The following is a 2,500-nucleotide window of genomic DNA, read 5'->3' on the forward strand; positions in this document are numbered from 1 at the left end:
GCCCCCCTGACGAATTTTCCTGCCTGGCCCAGTCCAGCGTCCAGCCCCTGTTCGTCGAAAAATCTGCGCTGCCGATTTTCCACGCGGCAGCCCCTCTTTTCGTCAGCGTGCCCCCCTGACGAATTTTCCTGCCTGGCCCGGCCAGTCCAGCCCCTGTTCGTCGAAAAATCTGCGCTGCCGATTTTCCACGCGGCAGCCCCTCTTTTCGTCAGCGTGCCCCCCTGACGAATTTTCCTGCCTGGCCCGGCCGGTCCAGCATCCAGCCCCTGTTCGTCGAAAAATCTGCGCTGCCGATTTTCCACGCGGCAGCCCCTGTTTTCCTCAGCGTGCCCCCCTGACGAATGTTCGTCGAAAAATCTGCGCTGCCGATTTTCCACGCGGCAGCCCCTCTTTTCGTCAGCGTGCCCCCCTGACGAATGTTCGTCGAAAAATCTGCGCTGCCGATTTTCCACGCGGCAGCCCCTCTTTTCGTCAGCGTGCCCCCTGACGAATTTTCCTGCCTGGCCCAGTCCAGCGTCCAGCCCCTGTTCGTCGAAAAATCTGCGCTGCCGATTTTCCACGCGGCAGCCCCTCTTTTCGTCAGCGTGCCCCCCTGACGAATTTTCCTGCCTGGCCCGGCCGGTCCAGCCCCTGTTCGTCGAAAAATCTGCGCTGCCGATTTTCCACTCCGCAGCCCCTGTTTTCGTCAGCGTGCCCCCCTGACGAATTTTCCTGCCTGGCCCGGCCAGTCCAGCGCCCAGCCCCTGTTCGTCGAAAAATCTGCGCTGCCGATTTTCCCCGACGAACCTGCAGCTGCACAAATCCGCGCTGCCACTGCCCCATTGTCTGGACCAACAGTCTTTTCCATCAAGCCCTGGACTATAAATCGTCCAGACTCATCGCCAGCACCCGCTGCCGATTCTGCCGACTTTGCCGATTTCGTCGGCGCTGCCGATTCCAACACTGCCCGCCGTGCCTGAACCAGCGCTGTTTCGTCAGCGTGTCCCCTTGACGAATTTCCCTGCCTGGCCTGGACAGTCCATCTTCCAGCCCATGTTCATCGAAAAATCTGCGCTGCCGATTTCCCCGACGAACCTGCAGCTGCACAAATCTGTGCTGCCGATTTCCCCCCCTGTCGGCATGGCTGCCGCTGCCCCGATGTCCAGACCAACAGTCTTTTTTGTCGACTTTGCCGATTTTGTCCGCGCTGCCGATTCCAACACTACCCCCTGCATCCAAACCAGCATTGTTTCGTCAGCTCTTCCCCTGACGATTTTAGCCCTGTAACAAACAGTAGGCCTCCAATCCCGCCAACGGGAGCCAAGTTGATAGGGAAGAGAATTGAATGACGCGCCTGGTCCTCGCACCCCGCCACCCGAGGGGCCTTTTTCCCGGCAGCCTCTGAAAAACTCTAGCTTTCACGGTCCTCGCCGCCCCTCACCACCATGGCAGGCCTCTAATCCCACCCATCAGCAGTTGTAGCCGATAGGGCAGTGATTTGAATGACGCGTCGCGGGCCTCCGGGTCATCTCACCCGGCCATTAATTGGAGCGTTTTTGGCTGGCCGAGGATGGGGGGATGGATCTCTTCTTCCGAAAAAGCAAACAGTACATCGGGAGTTATGTTGACGGGGCATGGAATTGAATGACCCGTCGCGGGCCGCCGGGTCATCTCACCCGGCCATCCCGGGGAGCGTTTTTCCCGGCAGCATCGGGGAAACTCTTGCTTTCACTGCCCGCTGCCCAAGTCCCCACTCGAATCGGCCCCCCGCGCCAACAAGCCAACGCTGCCGAATCGGCAGACACTGCTGCCGAATCTGCCGACACTGCCCCGCGGGCTGCCACTGCCCCAGTGTCTAAACCAGCGGTCTTTCTCATCGAGCCTTGGACTATCCAGTCCGTCCTGACTCATCGCCAGCACCTGCTGCCGATTCTGCCGACTTTGCCGATTTTCTCGGCGCTGCCGATTCCAACACTGCGCCCACCGTGTCTGAACCAGCGCTGTTTCGTCAGCGTGTCCCCTCGACGAATTTTCCTGCCTGGCCTGGACAGTCCACCGTCCAGCCCGTGTTCGTCGAAAAATCTGCGCTGCCGATTCTGCCGACTTTGCCGATTTCGTCGGCGCTGCCGATTCCAACACTGCCCGCCGTGCCTGAACCAGCGCTGTTTCGTCAGCGTGTCCCCTCGACAAATTTTCCTGCCTGGCCTGGACAGTCCATCGCCCAGCCCATGTTCGTCGCAAAATCTGCGCTGCCGATTTTCCCCGACGAACCTGCAGCCGCACAAATCTGCGCTGCCGAATCTGCCGACACTGTCCCGCGGGCTGCCACTGCCCCAGTGTCTAAACCAGCAGTCTTTCTCGTCGAGCCTTGGACTATCCAGCCCGTCCAGACCCATCGCCAGCACCCGCTGCCGATTCTGCCGACTTTGCCGATTTCGTCGGCGCTGCCGATTCCACCACTGCCCGCCGTGCCTGAACCAGCGCTGTTTCGTCAGCGTGTCCCCTCGATGAATTTTCCTGC

Source organism: Populus nigra, chromosome 2 (assembly GCF_951802175.1).
Source record: "Populus nigra chromosome 2, ddPopNigr1.1, whole genome shotgun sequence".
NCBI lineage: Eukaryota > Viridiplantae > Streptophyta > Magnoliopsida > Malpighiales > Salicaceae > Populus > Populus nigra.